Below are 18,745 nucleotides of genomic sequence, written 5' to 3' on the forward strand. Positions count from 1 at the left end.
TTTCTTATCTATCCTTGCTATTCTTTGGAACTCTGCATTCAGATGGGTATAGCTTTCCTTTTCTCCTTTGCCTTTAGCTTCTCTTCTTTTCTCAGCTATTTGTAAGGCCTCCTCAGACAGCCATTTTGCCTTCTTGCATTTCTTTTTCTTAGGGATGGTCTTGATCACTGCCTCCAGTGTCATGAACCCCTGTTCATAGTTCTTCTAGAAGTGAAAGAGGTGGATTGTACCAGTTACTAACTTTTTGCCTCTCATGTGCAGTAACACCCTTCTTTGTTTTGCTTTGTAGTATTTCATCTTGACCTTATAGACATATCTTCTTTGACAAATGGCTTTATGTTAGGCTTTGCTTGTTTTAATCCAACTGCATATTTTTTCTGAAAAGACATTAGATAGTATTTTCAATGCCAATACTAATAATACCAAAAGTTTAAAACAAAAACAGGCAAAAGATTTGAATCTGTGTTTCTCCAAAGAAAATATGCAAATGGTCAATAAGCCCGTGGAAAGATGCTCAACATTATTAGTCACTGGTGAAATCACAAATTGAAACCACAATGAAATTTCACTTCCCCCTCATTAGGATAGCCAAATTTTAAAATGTAGAACATAAGTATTGATAATGATGTGGATAAATTGAAAGCCTTGTATGTTGCTGTTGGGGATGTAAAATGGTTCAGAAGCTTTGGAAAACAGGTGGTAGTTTGTCAGGATGTTAAACAGATTTTCTATTTTGACCCCAGAAATTCTCCTTGTAGATATATAACCAGGAAAAATGAACATGTACATATATGTTCATAGTGGCATCATTTGTAATATCTTTACAAAAAGGTAAATAACCTAAATGTCTATCAACTGATCGATGGAAAAACAAAATGTGGCACATCCATATAATGAAATATATATTTTAAAATTTGTTTATTTTTAATCGAAGGATAATTGCTTTACAGAATTTTGTTGTTTTCTGTCAAACATCAACATGAATCAGCCATAGGTATACATATGGCCCCTCCCTCTTGAACCTCCCTCCCTTTTCTGTCCCCATTCTATCCCTCTAGGTCAACTAGGAAGACTCAACATATAATAGAATATTATTTGCAAAACAATAGCAACAAAAACAACAACAAAGAGTGAGGTCATGATACATGCTACAACATGAATGAACCTTGAAAACACTGGGCTAAGTAAAAACATCCAGTCACAAAGACCACATGCATGATTGCATTCATATGAAATATCCAATAGAGACAGAAAGTAGGTAAGCAGTGGTCAAGGGCTGGGACAGAGGAGTGGGTAACAGAAATGAAGAGTGAATGTTATTGTGTATGAAGTTTCTTTGGGGGAGTTGAAAATGTTCTAAAATTAGACTGTGGTGATAGCAGCACTATGTGACTATTCTAAAAGCCACTGATCTGTATACTTTTAAAGGGTGAATTTTGTTGTATATGTAATATACTTCAGTAAAAATGTAAAAACATTAAACCTAGTATTAAAAGCTGAATTAAGAGTGCAATCTAAGGAGCCTGACTCTCTGAATTTGAATTAAGCTTGGCTACCTACTAAACTGAATTAAGCTGTGCACCTTTGGGCATTTACTTAAGCTATTTGTGCCTCAGTTTTCTTATCTGTAAAGTGGGGTAAATGACAGTATCTACTTCATAGTATTGGTACCAGGATTAATTGAATTAACATACATTAAAATGGTTAGAAAAATGCCTTGGCACAAAGTAAGCATCTTGTAAATGCTTAATTATGATACAGTTTATTGTTTTGATTGTTTATATCAGCTCTACTATTACAAATGAAAAATTGAAACATCTGATAGAATTAGGATAAAAAAGCAGATTATAGTTTTCTAAATGATGCCCTCAGCACTTCCTTTGATTTCCTCTTTGTTATTTCATAAACAGAGGTTGAAGGCATTCTGCTTAATTATTATCATCCTCCACCAGAAAGATGACCTAGGGATTATTACTTAGTGTCTGTATATTATGATCTGCCATAATTAAGTGCTACACTTGTTCTGATTGTGAACAAATCTCCACACATGGTTGCGCTGGAGAGATAAAAAGTGAGAATTTATTTCACCTGGTGGGTGTCCCATAAAGATGATGCCTGGATGCTGCAGAAGTGGACACAATCACAGCCAGGACTCTGTAGCCCACAGGGAACATGGCCTTCTTCATGAACTTGTTGACACTGGAACAGCTGACCACTGTGAGGTTGCGTGCAGAGAGGAAGAGGTGCAGGCCCACCAGCAGCATCCAGGTGAAGGAGGCCAGGTAGAGATAGTGTAAGGCACCTGCGATGATGGCACACAGCACCTGCGGGAGGAGGAAGGTGGCTTGTCAAATGTCACCAGGAGGGACTGTCAGGATGGAGCATGCCCTGGTACTTCTCTAACTTGCCACTAGGGAGAACTTTGATGTATAAGAAGGAGTTGTCAACAGAGTCTTTATCTTCTAGTTGTGGCAGTCAATGTGAAATCGGTTATTTACCAATCTAACCTTACCTGGAACCCGAGTCATTTTATTAAAGTGTCCAAAGCAGCATGGCTCCATGAACTCAGCAGCCCCTGTGACAGGGATATTCTGGAACAGTAGATGTAACTTGCTCTCAGTTCTGTCAATGGCTGTGAGGAAGAGCAGGTGGGCCAGGAAGAGGCAGAGCGAGAGCTGCAGGTGGAGCGAGGTGCTGGTGTTCTGGATGGCTTTGCACAGCAGGAAGGTGAGGGCCGCCAGGAGGAGGCACAGCAGAGAGAGGCTCAGCCCCACGTAGGTGATCACAGTCAGTGTGGGATCCTCCTCCTGGGACCAAGCAGAGATGGGACCACAGTCATGCTTTCCTGCTCTGGGTAATGACCCTTCCACCATTTTTATTTTTAGACATAGAAAAATCAAGAATAGGGGACACAGATAGAGTTGGAAGATTTGTGGATAGTTTTCTCCAGCTTCTGAATGTTAGAATTTTATGGGATCTGAATGATTAATTCTGTCCCTGGAAGGACAGAGGGACAGGAGAATCTTTAGTCAAGAACAAACTCTGGAACTCACAAGGGTTTATTTTCTTGTAGACTTCTGAGCATGACTCAGCCTCCTGGTTACCACAGTAGGTACACAGAGGCATGAAACTTCACGCTGAGCATCACCCTCCATCCCCACCATGTGATGGTATGTGGCAGAGTCTGTATCTGAGACTCAATGTCCAGGTATTAACCACCCACCTTGGACTCCAATCACCCATCTCTGCAGTGTCCATTCTTAGATGGGAACTAATTCTTACAGATTAGAACTGGATACTTGATGGTGGAAAACTACTATATTTTCTCAATGGTAGTAGCATAAAATCCATATTTTCTGCAGCCCCTGAGCTTGGAGAAGGAAATGGCAACTGACTTCAGTATTCTTGCCTGGAAAATTCCACAGACAGTGGAACCTGGCGGGCTACCGTTCATGGGGTTGCAGAGTTGGCCATGACTGAGCACATCAGCAGCAGCCCCTGAGCACCCTGTCCTGAAGCCCCTTGAGGTAAAAAGAATTCTAATTTGGCAGTCTCACCCTTATCCCCATATTCTGCCAGGTGTTCAATCAAAAGCCAACCCAGGTGTTTCTGTGAAGAGAGTCTTGCAGGTAAAATTCAAGTCCTCCATCAACTGACTTAGAGAGTTTACCCTGGTTGGACTTGCTCTAACCCTCAGAAGAGTTGGACTGTACTTGGAGAAAAAGATTCAGAGTTTGAGAGAGTTTTGACAGGAGGGAGTTTCTTCTGCTGATCTCTGGATAGATTTAGTGGTGCACTGTGAGAGGGCACAGAGGAGACCAGGAAGATGGCTGATTGCCAAAGAATTGATGCTTTTGAACTGTGGTGCTGGAGAAGACTCCTGAGAGTGCCTCGGACAGCAAAGAGTTTCAACTAGTTTATTCAAAAGGAAATCAACCCTGAATATTCATTGGAAGGACTGAAGGTGAAGCTCCAACACTTTGGCCCCTGATGTGCAGAATCCACTCATTGGAGAAGACCCTGATGCTGGGAAAGAATGAAGGCAAAAGGAGAACGGGACAGCAGAGGATGAGATGGTTGGGTGGCATCACCACTTCAATGGACATGAATCTGAGCAAACTTTGGGAGACAGTGAAGGACAGGGGAGCCTGTCATGCTGTAGTACACGGGGTCACAAGGAGTCGGACCTGACTTAGCAACTGAACAACAGCAACACTAGATGAGAAGGAATACAGGCAGCTCTGGAACTGAGCCTGGTTCTTGGCTGTCAGAGAGAAGAAAACAAGATCTCAGTCCTGCTACTACGAGGAACTGAAATCTTCCAGAAATCAGGGAGTTAGGGAAAGACTCCAATCCTCTCATGAAAGGACCATTGTAGGACTCTGAACAGAAAGCTCATCTGCAGCACGACTATTTGTTAACATGAAGAAACTGTGAGATAATAATAAATTTATGTTTTTAAAGCTGACTACTTTCGGAACTTGCTACACAGCAGTAGCCTTTGAATGTCATCCCTTTGAGGGTTCTCACCAGCATATCATACTGGGCCTCGACCTGCCTGGGAATTTGATCTTCAGGAGGTCGTCATGCCTCAACTTGCCTGGGGATCTGTACCTTGACCTGAGGATGCCCAGTTCTCAGGTTGCAACAGTACTGGACAGAATAAACTTCAGAAAGACTCACCCCTAAGGAAGTCCACCCATAGAAATAAAAAGAAGCTTATTAGTTGTGAGACTGTGCCCCATCTCAGCAATAACTCAGGAGTCCAACGAGAAAGGCTAAAAGAGGCCCTCCAAAAGTTTACCAATCTGGACTTAGACTCTTACAAGGGACAGGTGATTTTAAAGGACAAATTCCGGACCTAATGTGCATTAGACATCAGGATAAAGTTACGACAGGTACAGCAGCAGGACCCTGATGGCTTTTTAGATGAGATGGTCCAGTCACCAATACCTTTTATAACAGAACAGGAGAGGGAGGCCAAGGCCCAAGAAAGGGAGAAAAGGAAAGAGACAAGGCATGCCCGGATGCTGGCCGCCCTCCAGGGAAGCCTTATGGCAAACCCCGAGTCCTTGAAGGCCAAGGCATGAGACAAGTGCCTAATCTGTAGACAGCCGGGACATTGGGCCAAAGAGTGTCCGAATCATGGGAAGTCTCCTAAAATGGGTTTCTACAAATGCCATCAATTGGGACATTGGGCAGCACTTTGCCCTCGGGACCCAAGAACCTCAAGGTCAAGTGCCAAGCCTTCCCTCTCAATGGTTCAACAGGACTGAAGTGGCCCGCTTCAGCCAGCCCACCTGTCTAGATAATCATCACGCGGCTGGAGCCAAGGGTGCAACAGGATGTGGCAGGTAGGTCCAAGAATTTCTTGGTTGACACAGGGGCTACCTACTCTGTCCTGACCTCTTACTCCAGAGCCTTCTCCTCCCAAATCTGTACCATTTTTGGTGCTACAGGAAAAACAATTAGAAAAAAATTCACCTTTGCACTTCTTTGTTGCAAATTAAGATGCAACAATTTGGGATGGCAAGTATTTTCCCACCAGATTCTGGTGGTCCTGAGTGTCCTGCTCCCTTATTGGAAAGAGATCTCTCCCTGCCTTCTAAATCTTGCAGCGATTGCAGTCCTGATAGAGGATGCTTTAAAACTTTCTCCTGGGGGAAAACTAACTATTTTTACCAGCCACCAAGTGCAACAGCTCCTGAATGGGAGAGGCCATTTATGGATGTCAGATCAAAGAATCCTCAGATATCAGGTAGTTCTGATGGAAAATCCAGGCCTCACTATATCTCCTTGTGAGGTTCTTAACCCAGCCACCCTCCTGCCTACCACCATGGCTCTCTCCCCTTTCACTCTTGCCTAGAAACCTTGGGCTACTGGACAAAACCCCAAGAGGGATTGCCAGAAGATCCTCTGACCAATTCTGAGGAAATCTGGTACACTGATGGAAGCAGGTTTGTCTTAGGTGGAAAAAAGTAGAGGCAGATATGCAGTAGTCTCCAATTTTGAGACCATAGAGGCTAAACCTTTGCCCCCAGGTACTTCAGCCCAATTGGCTGAACTCATAACCCTGATTTGAGCTTTAGAACTGGGAAAAGGAAAAAGAGGAGTCATTTACACTGACTCCAAGTATGCCTTTCTGGTGCTACATGCACATGATGCTAGTTGGAAAGAAAGAGGCCACTTGACCACCCGAGGGTCCCCAATCAAATACTGTGATCAGATTCTTCGACTTTTGGAGGCAGTCCATCTGCCTACTGAGGTTTCAGTCTCCCATTGTAAAGGACACCAAAAGGGGAGCACAGAAGTGGCACGAGAGAACCAAGCAGCCGATCAGGCAGCTAAGAGAGCAGCATTACAGAACAATGACCTAACAGGGGTTGCCACCTTAGTTCCACAGACTAATTTGCCAGAGACTCCTTCATATACTGAAGGTGAGACTCTTAAAGCTAAAAGTGAGGGCTTTCAAGAAGATCACATGGGGTGGTTCCAAAAGGGGGGACTCCTTTTTTCAGCCTGGGAACCTCCAATGGAAGTTGGTTAACTCCTTACATTCTATCTACCACTCATTTAGGGGAAAAGGCCCTCCAAAGATTACTAGAAAGGTCCTTCAGAGGAACAGGCCTCCAAAAGACTATAAGGCAAGTGGTCTCCTCTTGTCCCTCTTGCCAATTAAACAACCCCCAAGGAGCTCGAAGACCCCAGCTGGCCCAGCCCATCCAATAATGTGGGGCCTACCCAGGAGAGGACCGGCAGATGAAATTGACCCAGATGCCAGTTTCTCAAGGGTAAAAATACCCACTAGTCATGATAGATACATTCACAGGATGGATTGAAGGCTTTCCCACCTGGACTGAGAAAGCTGAGGAGGTGGTAAAGAAACTGCTCCATGAAATCGTTCCAAGATTTGGTCTGCCTGGGTCATTACAAAGTGACAATGGGACATCATTTACTTCTAAGGTCACCCGATGGGTCCTTAAGTAAATGCCTAAGTAAAGCATTAGGCATTACTTATTATCTCCATTGTGTCTGGAGGCCTCAGTCTTCAGGAAAAGTAGAAAGAGATTCTTAGAGTGATAAAAAAAGATAATCCGGGAGACATCCATGGGATGGAAGGAAGCCTTACCAATAGCTCTCCTCCTAAGGAACAGGTTGGTCTTAGTCCTTATGAGATGCTATATGGGAGACATTTTGTTTATGTCAATGAGCTCTTCCTAGATCCAGAGGCTCAGACCCTCCAATCTTATACAATGGCCATTGAGTAATTCCAACAAGATATACACTTGTGGGGGTGTCAATCAGGACCCAAAAGATTCTAAAGAGCCACCACTATATGCTCCAGGGACCCAAGTCCTAAATTAAGTCTGGAAAGATGGATCCCCAAAGGCTCAAGTCCAGCCCACATGGAAGGGTCCCTATTCTGTAATACTTTCTACCCTCACAACAGTCAAGGTACCAGGACATGACTCCTGGATTCACTACTCATGAGTCAAGCCATGGAAGAAAACAGAAGAGGACACTCAATACACCTGTGAGCCCCTGGGAGAGCTCAGATACCTATTCAGGACTACAAATGAGTGCCATTCTAATGAACAACCCCAAAATTAAGTTTCTGAGGATAAGTTTTCTCAAGATAGCTCTAAAGGGCCAACACAGCTTGGCAGAGGCTGTACTCCAAAATAGACAGGAGATAGGGCTCCTGATCCATGAACAAAGAGGGACTTGAGCCATCTTGAATGAGATGTGTTTTTTCTGGTTAAATACCTCCAGCTAAGTTGAAGAAAATCTCACAGGCCTCAAGAAAAACATTCAGCTCCTATGGGATCTCAAAGAATGAGCTGGAGAGTTCTTGGAGTGGCTACAATCTCTCTTTGGGGGATAATTCTCTTGGTGAGAGAGGATTTGGAGTTGGCTAGTGTCTCAACTAATCCTGTTATCACCATATTGATGCTGCTTATGATTGCTCCATGTATTATCAATTGTCTAACCCATTTGTCTCTGCCCAGGTCAACAAGCTACAACATGCAGAGCTAATTCAACAAAGATATACAAAACCACCTGACCACAGAAAATGTCACTCACCCTTGAATGGACATCACTATACGGACTCTGAGACTTGAGACTAGCAAGTGGGGGAGGCCCAATGCCCCTCATCATCCCAGCTGAGCAGGAAGTTAACTAGCAAGACCTCGATGCCACTATTCCCAAAGAATTGGGCCTCCCATCTCTTGAGGGGGGAATATTAGGTAGTTAGAATAGGCAAAATGTGTCCAAAATGGTGGTAGCTAAAAGACAAAGATAGAGAAAAGCCCGTGAAAATGTAACAAAAGAAAATCTGTGGACTGAAGTGAAAATTTCAGGTGAAACAAACACGCCCCCTTCTTGGCCAGCCCAATTTGCATAGGGCAGGTACAGGGAGGAGGGAACAAAATGTATAAAAAGAGGAAGCCAAGACAGATTGAGGCCTTTCCTTTGGGGTTGGCCTGCCCTCGCGCCTTGAGGGTGTACTTTCCTTTGCTTGAGAATAAAACCCAAAGCTGTAATCAAGCTGTAACACTGGTCCACCATTTCAAATCTTTGCTGTGGTGAGACAGAACCGAGGATATTACAAACTCCCCCAACACTTCAACATAAACTTTGCCTGTGTGACTGTGAGTTTGTATAATTCAATTTTTGGCTCTGCAAACAAGATCTTGGTTTCCTGTTTCAGTTTTACAGATGCTAAAACCTCCACCAAATGGAAGAAGCTAACCTCTTGGTGATCATGAACACATAGCCCCCAGGCCTGCAGGAGTTTGAGGACTGATACAACAATTGCCCTGTTATTTCACCATCAACCAATCAGAGAATTGTGCATGAGTTGGTCACATAACTTGAGATTCTCTTCCCTCACTTTGGCTTTAAAAATGGCCCCTGAAGCCCACTGGAGAGTTTAGGTGCTTTGAGCATTAAATGCCCTGTATGGTACTTTACAATAAACACTGCATTTTCCTTCACCACAATCCGGTTTCAGTTCAGTTCAGTTCAGTCGCTCAGTCATGTCCAACTCTTTGCGACCCGATGAATTGCAGCACTCCAGGCCTCCCTGTCCATCACCAACTCCTGGAGTTCACTCAGATTCACGTCCATCGAGTCAGTGATGCCATCCAGCCATCTCATCCTCTGTTGTCCCCTTCTCCTCCTGCCCCCAATTCCTCCCAGCATCAGAGTCTTTTCCAATGAGTCAACTCATCGCATGAGGTGGTCAAAGTACTGGAGTTTCAGCTTTAGCATCATTCCTTCCAAAGAAATACCAGGGCTGATCTCCTTCAGAATGGACTGGTTGGATCTCCTTGCAGTCCAAGGGACTCTCAAGAGTCTTCTCCAACACCACAGTTCAAAAGCATCAATTCTTCGGCGCTCAGCCTTCTTCACAGTCCAACTCTCACATCTATACATGACCACAGGAAAAACCATAGCCTTGACTAGACGGACCTTAGTTGGCAAAGTAATGTCTCTGCTTTTGAATATGCTATCTAGGTTGGTCATAACTTTTCTTCCAAGGAGTAAGTGTCTTTTAATTTCCTGGCTGCAGTCACCATCTGCAGTCATTTTGGAGCCCAGAAAAATAAAGTCTGACACTGTTTCCACTGTTTCCCCATCTATTTCCCATGAAGTGATGGGACCGGATGCCATGATCTTAGTTTTCTGAATGTTCAGCTTTAAGCCAACTTTTCACTCTCCTCTTTCACTTTCCTCAAGAAGCTTTTTAGTTCCTCTTCACTTTCTGCCATAAGGGTGGTGTCATCTGCATATCTGAGGTTACTGATATTTCTCCTGGCAATCTTGATTCCAGCTCGTGTTTCTTCCAGTCCAGCATTTCTCATGATGTACTCTACATAGAAGTTAAATAAGCAGGGTGACAATAGACAGCCTTGACGTACTCCTTTTCCTATTTGGAACCAGTCTGTTGTTCCATGTCCTGTTCTATCTGTTGCTTCCTGACCTGCATACAGATTTCTCAAGAGGCAGGTCAGGTGGTCTGGTATTCCCATCTCTTTCAGAATTTTCCAGTTTATTGTGATCCACAGAGTCAAAGGCTTTGGCATAGTCAATAAGCAGAAATAGATGTTTTTCTGGAACTCTCTTGCTTTTTCCATGATCCAGTGGATGTTGGAAATTTGATCTCTGGTTCCTCTGCCTTTTCTAAAACCAGCTTGAACATCAGGAAGTTCATGGTTCACGTATAAATTTTGAGCATTACTTTACTAGCATGTGAGATGAGTGCAATTGTGGGGTAGTTTGAGCATTCTTTGGCATTGCCTTTCTTTGGAATTGGAATGAAAACTGACCTTTTCCAGCCCTGTGGCTACTGCTGCGTTTTTCCAAATTTGTAGGTTGGCTTTCCTCCAAGAGGAGGAGGGGATCCAAGTTTGGTTAGATAACAGAACCCAAGGACCAGTCCAACTACAACAGTGATTATGAATAGGCTGAGACCAGCACAAAAAACAACTTGGATGAAACAAACATTCCTATGGACACATAGACTACGAAAGTAACTGGAGAAAAACCAGAAAATCTGAACAAACCTGTAACTAGTAAAAAGACTGAGTGAGAAATCCAAACCTCCCCAAATGAAAAGCCCAGTAATCATAAGCTCATTTTCTAAGTCAGTGAGTCTGTTTCTGAGTTAACATTTAAATCAGTAGACACTGAATAAAGCACATTACCCTCCATGATCTGGGTGAGCCTCATCCAATCAGTTGAAGGCCTAATAGGAAAAAAAAAAAAAATGACCTTCTTGAAGAAAAAAAAAAATTGCTTCTGAAGGCCCTCAAACTTGAGATGCAACATCTGGTCATCCTGGGTTTCCAGCTTGCCCCTGGTCCTTGGGATTTTTGGACTTTCCAACCTCCACGATCTCATGAATCAGTTTCTTAAATAAAATCCTTTCTCTCCTCTATAGATTCATCCTATTGGTTCTGTTGCTATTGAGAACATGGGCTAATACAGGTGGTAAAATGGAAAATCTTTGTTAAGTTTCCCTAGGAATGCATTTCACCAACTTGGGACTTTCCTGGTAGTCCAGCGGGCAAGAATCTTCTTGCCAATGCAGGGGACACGGGTTTGATTTCTTGTCCAGGAAGGTCCCACATGCTGCAGAACAACTTAACCCCATGGGCCACAGCTACTGAAGCCCACATAGCTAGAGCCCAACCTCTGCAACAACAGGAGCCACCAGAGTTTGGAAGAGAGTGGGTACATATAGATGTATGGCTGTCTACCTGAAACTATCATAACATTGTTAATTGGCTGTATGCCAACATAAAATAAAAAGTTTTTTAAAAGAGAGAGTTGTCACAAAAGTGAGAAACCTGTGGACTGCAACTAAGAGGAGCTCCCATGCATGGCAAACAGAGAAAGCCCACATTTAACAGCAAAGACCCAGCACAACCAAAAATATAAATTAACTAATTAAAAATTTCACCAATTTCTCCTTGGAGAACTTAACATAATCGAGTTAATACTCTTCCTAAGTTCAGTTTTCATTCCAATCCGAAAGAGAGGCAGTGCCAAAGAACGCTCAAACTACTGCACAATTGTACTCATCTCACACGTTAGTAAAGTAATGCTTAAAATTCTCCAAGCCAGACTTCAGCAATATGTGAGCCATGAACTTCCAGATGTTCAAGCTGGTTTTAGAAAAGGCAGAGGAACCAGAAATCAAATTTCCAACATCTGCTGGATCATCACAAAAGCAAGAGAGTTCCAGAAAAACATCTACTTCTGCTTTATTGACTATGCCAAAGCCTTTGACTGTGTGGATCACAAGAAACTGTGGAAAATTCTGCAAGAGATGGGAATACCAGACCACCTGACCTGCCTCTTGAGAAACCTGTATGCAGGTCAGGAAGCAACAGTTAGAACTGGACATGGAACAACAGACTGGTTCCAAATAGGAAAAGGAGTACGTCAAGGCTGTCTATTGTCACCCTGCTTATTTAACTTCTATGTAGAGTACATCATGAGAAACCCTGGGCTGGAGGAAGCACGAGCTGGAATTAAGATTGCCAGGAGAAATATCAATAACCTCAGATATGCAGATGATACCACCTTACGACAGAAAGTGAGGAAGAACTAAAGAGCCTCTTGATGAAAGTGAAAGAGGAGAGTGAAAATGTTGACTTAAAGCTCAACATTCAGAAAACTAAGATCATGGCATTTGGTCCCATCACTTCATGGCAGATAGATGGGGAAACAGTGGCTGACTTTATTTTTCTGGGCTCCAAAATGACTGCAGATGGTGACTGCAGTCATGAAATTAAAAGACACTTACTCCTTGTGGCTCAGAGGGTAAAGTGGGAGACCTAGGTTCGATCCCTGTGTCAGGAAGATGCCCTGGAGAAGGAAATGGGAACCCATTCCAGTATTCTTGCCTGGAGAATCCCATGGAAAGAAGAGCCTGGCGGGCTACAGTCCATGGGGTTGCAAAGAGTCAGACATGACTGAGTGACTTCACTTTCATTTTACTCCTTGGCAGAAAAGTTATGACCAACCTAGACAGCATATTGAAAAGCAGAGATATTACTTTGTCAACAAAGGTCCATCTAGTGAAGGCTATGGATTTTCCAGTGGTCATGTATGGATATGAGAATTGGACTATAAAGAAAGCTGAGTGCCAAATAATTGATACTTTTGAACTGTGGTGTTGGAGAAGACTCTTGAGAGTCCCTTGGACTGCAAGGAGATCCAACCAGTCCATCCTAAAGGAAATCAGTCCTGAATATTCATTGGAAGGGCTGCTGTTGAAGCTGAAACTCCAATACTTTGGCCACCTGATGCGAAGAGCTGACTCATTTGAAAAGACCCTGATGCTGGGAAAGATTGAGGGCAGGAGTAGAAGGGGACGACAGAGGATGAGATGGTTGGATGGCATCACCAACTCAATGGACATGGGTTTGGGTGAACTTTGGGAGTTGGTGATGGACAGGGAGGCCTGGCGTGTGGCAGTTCATGGGGTCGCAAAGAGTTGGACACGATTGAGTGACTTAACAGAACTGAAATTTCTTTTCCTGTTTTCCTTTGTAGACATAGTGGGAAAACCAGAAATAAAGCAAGAGCTTTTTAAAAGTAAAGAACAGAGAAAATTCTCAAACTGAATAAAGAGTCTCAGATGGCTTTAGTTGTCTCACTACATCGTTGTAATTCTGCTTACCTGGAAGCAGACTTAGATCCCTGTTTCTCATGGTGCAGAGACCAGCAAGCCCAGCCACAGATGTCTTATCTTCCTCTGTGTGTTGGGGAGGGACTTCTGGCTTTCAGTAGGACTTCTGCTTTTCATGGGACTCTTCCGAGTGGCGCTAGCGGTAAAGAACCTACCTGCCAATGCAGGAGACTGAAGAGACACGGGTTCCATAGCTGTGTTGGGACGATCCCACTCCAGTATTCTTACCTGGAGAATCCTGTGGACAGAGGAGCCCGGCAGGCTACGGCCCATAGGGTCACAAAGAGTTGGACATGACTGAAGTGACTTAGCACACACGCATGCTGCTTTTCATGACCTAACAGGAAATCACTGGTCTGGATGTTTCTTCCTCCTGTTTTGCCTGATGATTACTTCTCTGAAATTTCTAAGCATTTGCATAACATTACTGGTATTTGTACCGCAAGACTCTTCAAAAGTGGTTTTTATGTCTTTTTGATATATGAAGATCTCCTATATCAAACATGAAGATGCATTTTATTGGTCTTTTTTCATGTATGAGGACCTTAGTTCAGAGTGAATAGAATTATTTATTTGCTATATATTAACAGATTAAAATTTTGTGTGTGTACACATTTAGTTTTATTGTAACCAAGCAACTTGTAAACTTTTAACATTTAAAACTGAGCATCATTTTTCCTTTCCAGTGAAACAAAAATTTAAAAATAAACAGGAGCAAAAATACAATAGAGAATTTCAATTGCAAATAAGATCCTACAGGTTCTGCTAATTCTCCCATCAAGTGGCAGGGCTCAAATCATCATTAGGAGAGAATTTTATTTTAAAAGTGTCATCTTAAACTGCAAGGATTTCCGTTAAACGTCATAATTAAAAATGCCAAAGGAGAAGCCATGTTGTCAAAATGCCCACTTAACCCACCCAAATATCTCAAACCCACCCTTTGCTGACCTTTTATAACCCCATTTCTAAAGTTTTTTTTTCTTTTTTTAAACAAGAGAAAGTAGACAGATACATGTTGGTAAATGCTATCCATATTCATATAAAGACACTGTGCTATCTCTGAGCCCAATATACAGAGAAGGGAGGAAAAAAGCTAGAACTGTGCACTCCTAACAGGGGTCTGGCACCCTCCAGCTTCCAGCAGAGCTAAGGGAGCAGAAGGTTTTTCTTTTTGTCTCACAGAGCATGGTGGTGTTGATTCCATAAAATTTTTGTTGAGACAGGAAGAGATACAAATGCATTTGGAACAGAAGTGTGTAGAGATTTGTATCCCACTGAATTCTGCTCAAGGTATTTCCCCCCTCCCCCCCACCACATAAGTTTTGAATCATGGTATAAAGGAGAAAAGAGACCTCAAAAACAGGGCGACTGAACACAAGAGGAGAAAAACAACCAAAAAAGACTGCAACTCGCTCCCAGGGACTGGAGAAAATCAAAAAAGGTTGGAATCCATGTGTTCCTTCCATTAGTCATCTTCTTCCTCTCCCTCATCATCTTCATCTTCTTCACCTTCATCCTCGTCCTCTTCTTCAGCAATCCTTCAGCCTCTTCATCATCATTGTTGTCTTCTCCTTCCCCTTCCTCATCATCCATGTCAGGAACCAAGTAGTACTGTAATGGATTTGGCAAATAGCATCTTTGATGACCTCTCCTAACTCATCTGCACCTGCATCAGAATGATCAGTAAACCAGGTGAAGAAGCTTTCTGGTTCCTGATGCTGTCTCTTCCTGCTGGCTTTATTCTGTGTTTGATTTGATTGTTTCATCAAATCCTGTCCAGATTTTCATTTGATTTCAGTGGACGTTGAAGATGGATCACCACTCTCATTCAGATGAAATTCTTTGGAGAGAATTTTGTTTTCAAAGTAAGGGTTTTCATCAAAATAAAAATCTATTCTGTAACCTGATTTAATGTCTTCAAATTCTGTCACTTTGACTCTTGTCAAATAATGCAGTGACTCTTCATCCTCCTTCCCAAGCAGTGCAGACACTTGTGGATGGTTATCAAAGGCTGTTATCCAAAATTTTGGGATTTTTGCCATCAATTCTGACCTCTTTCCTAAAAATGGTTGAAAGTGAAGTCGCTCAGTCGTGTCCAACTCTTTGCGACCCCATGGACTGTAGCCTACCAGGCTCCTCCCTCCATGTGATTCTCCAGGCAAAACTGGAGCCAGTTGCCATTTCCTTCTTCAGGGGATCTTCCTGACCCAGGGATCAAACCCAGGTTTCCCCCAATCCAGGCAGACGCTTTAACCTCTGAGCCACCAGGGAAGCTCTGGTTGGTGGAGTTTATCATATTTCTGTTCTACTTTCCAAAATCCCCTCATTGGCTTGTTCATTACGTCTGTCTATTTCATTTTGCACTTCATCAATATGTTCACTTGCTTCTTGCTGTTCTTTTTCTTCCTTCAGCAAGTTTGAAGAAGCAGATGCCTCGTGTGGCCTGGAGGCAGGAGTCAGCCTCGTTTTCTTGTTTTCTTTGCTTGGGGTGGAAGTGAAGACTGGTGTTTGGGGGCCATGCTGGGAAAAAAAAGCCAAGAATCCTCCCAGGGGAGGAGAGAGGTACTGCAAGCTCAAAGAACTCAGACTTTTTTATTTTTATTTTGAAATATTTCATTTTATTTTGAAATATAAATTAAGAGGAAGTTGTAAAACACTACCAAGCGGTCCTGTGTAATCTTCAGTCATTTTCCCACAAAGATTACATTTTTATATAATGATAGTCCAATATTTTGGAGAAGGCAATGGCACCCCACTCCAGTGCTCTTGCCTGGAAAATCCCATGGACAGAGGAGGCTGGTAGGCTACAGTCCATGGGGTCGTGAGGAGTTGGACACGACTGAGCGACTTCACTTTCACTTTTCACTTTCATGCACTGGAGAAGGAAATGGCAACCCACTCCAGTGTTCTTGCCTGGAGAATCCCAGGGACGGGGGAGCCTGATGGGCTGCTGTCTATGGGGTCGCACAGAGTTGGACATGACTGAAGCGACTTAGCAGCAGCAGCAGTCCAATATTTAAATGAAGAAACTGACATTGATACGATGTGTGTGTGTAATTCCATGTCATTTTATCACATATGTAGATTCCTACAACCGTCACTGCAATCAAGATCCATCAATATTTCATCATCACAAAGATTTCCCTCATGCCACCCCAGCATCCCTAAACCTTGGCAGGTCTAAAACTAAGGATTTTATTCTTCATTTTTTTTTTTATTCTTCAACAAAGCTCAACACAGTCTGAGATTCGTATTTGATGACAGAAGAAAATATTCCTGGTATGTTTTTAAAGATGAGAAACACATATCCTTCAAAATTTCTAGTAGTCTGTGTGATGGAATTATGATAATTTTCCTTGTTTGCATTTTTCACCTTTATTGTTTTCTTTTTAAAATTTATTTTATTTATTATTATTTTTTATTATGTATTTCTTTTTAAAAAATTTTATTTTTACTTTATTTTACTTTACAATACTATATTGGTTTTGCCATACATTGACATGAATCCACCACGGGTGTATACAAGCTCCCAATCCTGAATCACCCTCGCACCTCCCACCCCATATCATCTCTCTGGATCATCCCCATGCACCAGCCCCAAACATCCTGTATCCTGTATCGAACATAGACTGGCACTTCATTTCTTACATGATAGTATACATGTTTCAATGCCATTCTCCCAATCATCCCACCCTCTCCCTCTCCCTCAGTGTTCAAAAGTCCGTTCTATACATCTGTGTCTCTTTTGCTGTCTCGCATACAGGGTCATCATTACCATCTTTCTAAATTCCATATATATGTGTCAGTATACTGTATTGGTGTTTTTCTTTCTGGCTTACTTCACTCTGTATAATCGGCTCCAGTTTCATCCATCTCATTAGAACTGATTCAAATTTATTCTTTTTAATGGCTAATACTTCATTGTGTATATGCACCACACCTTTCTTATCCATTCATCTGCTGATGGACATCTAGGTTGTTTCCATGTCCTGTCTATTATAAACAGTGCTGCGATGAACATTGGGGTACATGTGTCTCTTTCAATTCTGGTTTCCTTGGTGTGTATGCCCAGCAGTGGGATTGCTGGGTCATAAGGCAGTTCTGTTTGCAATTTTTAAAGGAATCTCCACACTGTTTTCCATAGTGGCTGTACTAGTTTGCATTCCCACCAACAGTGTAAGAGGGTTCCCTTTTCTCCACATCCTCTCCAGCATTTATTGCTTGTATACTTTTGGATTGCAGCCATTCTGACTGTTGTTTTCTATGTGGCCATCAGTTCTGCTAGAACTGCCACAACAAAATATAGACTGAGTGTCTCAAACAGCAGAAATTTATTTTCTCATAGTTTTGGGGCCTGGATGTCCAAGATCAAGTGCTGGCAGGGTTGGTTTCTGAGGAAAGTGCTCTCTGGGCTTGTACCTGGCCCTCATCTCACTGCATCCTCATATGACCCTTTCTCCTCTATGTGGAAAGACAGTGATCACTGGCATCCTCTAGTTCTAAAGGCTGAGCTCTTATTGTCCATCTCTTGGACATGACAACACCAGTGCCCTATTCCCTTCACTCTTCCCTTGGCCTCTGTCCCCTTAAGTGCTTCTGCTCCCGAATCCTACAGACACCCCACAGTTTGCATATTGTTCTCCATAGTGGCTGTACCAGTTTGCTTTCCCACCAACAGTGTAGGAAAGTTCCTTTTTCTCTACACCCTCTTCAGCATTTGCTGTTTGTAGATTATTTGATGATGGCCATTGTGACCAGTGTGGAATGATATCTCATGAGAGTTTTGATTTGTATGTCCTAATATTTAGTGATGCTGAGCATCTTTTTGTGAACTTTTTGGCCATTTGTATATCCTCTTTGGAGTAATGTCTATAGAGATCTTCAATGCATTTTTTGATTGGGTTGTTGTTGGAACATGAAATTGTTTCTTTAATTTCTCTTTCTAATATTTTGATTTTTGTATATAGAAAAGCAAGAGATTTCTGCTTATTAATTTCATATCCTGCACTTTTACCAAATTCATTGTTTAGATCTAGTATTAACAGTTTTCTCATAGCATGTTTAGGATTTTCTATATACAGTATCGTGTCATCTGCAGTCAGTGACAGTCTACTTCTTTTCCAATTTCAGTCATTTTCTTTTTCTTCTCCGATTGACATATCTAGGACTTTCAAAACTATGTTGAATAATAGTGGTGAGAGTGGACATCCTTGTCTTGTTCCTGATCCCAGAGGAAATACTTTCTGTTTTTCACCATTGAGAATAATATTTGCTGTGGGTTTGTCTTATATGGCCTTTATCATATTGAGATATTCCCTCTGTGCTCACTTTCTGGAGAATTTTTATCATAAATGGGTGTTGAATTTTGTTGAAAGCTTTTTTTGCATCCATTAAGATGATCATATGGTTTTTATTCTTCAATTTGTTAATATGGTGTATCACATTGATTGATTTGTGTTTACTGAAGAATCCTTGTATCCCTGGGATAGACCACACTTGATCATGGTATATGATCCTTTAAATGTGCTGTTGGATTTT

General features: G+C 42.3%; 1 pseudogene; it reads right to left on the reverse strand.

Annotated features, from left to right (window-relative positions):
• Positions 1-14,541: 14,541 nt before the first annotated feature.
• LOC120864107 lies at positions 14,542-15,726 on the reverse strand (annotated as a pseudogene).
• Between the last annotated feature and the right edge of the window lie 3,019 nt (positions 15,727-18,745).

The sequence above is a fragment of the Oryx dammah genome, unplaced genomic scaffold (assembly GCF_014754425.2).
Source record: "Oryx dammah isolate SB20612 unplaced genomic scaffold, SCBI_Odam_1.1 HiC_scaffold_5, whole genome shotgun sequence".
Taxonomy (NCBI): domain Eukaryota; kingdom Metazoa; phylum Chordata; class Mammalia; order Artiodactyla; family Bovidae; genus Oryx; species Oryx dammah.